Source organism: Phalaenopsis equestris, unplaced genomic scaffold, assembly GCF_001263595.1.
Source record: "Phalaenopsis equestris unplaced genomic scaffold, ASM126359v1 Scaffold000223, whole genome shotgun sequence".
Lineage (NCBI taxonomy): Eukaryota > Viridiplantae > Streptophyta > Magnoliopsida > Asparagales > Orchidaceae > Phalaenopsis > Phalaenopsis equestris.
The window spans coordinates 753,251-753,684 of NW_018164665.1; positions in this window are offsets into that span (position 1 = coordinate 753,251).

Consider the following 434-nt stretch of genomic DNA (forward strand, 5'->3'; position numbering starts at 1 on the left):
AACGAACGAGCCGAACACGAGCTGTTCACGAACAAGAACAACGAGTCAAATTGACAGCCCTACTAAAAAACTTGGCTATTTACAGAAATAGCACTAGTCAGGAAGATTTATGTGCATACCACTCAATTCTTATGCATTTACATAACACGCTCATAAACTTCAATTTTTATACATATACCCTCAATTCTTATGCATTTACATAACACGCTCATAAACTTCAATTTTTATACATATACCCTTTTACTTGAGCATGTAAAGATGCATTTCACCTTTTCAAGAATTAAAATTATAATATGTTTTTATGTGATGTGAAAGTTTTAAGCGTTATAAATGTAAAAAGGCAAAATTTAGATCTCATATATGTAAATACATAAGTCCATAATATTCAAATTTGAGGGCCTACATATGTAAATATTAATGTTTTGTGTGCTATG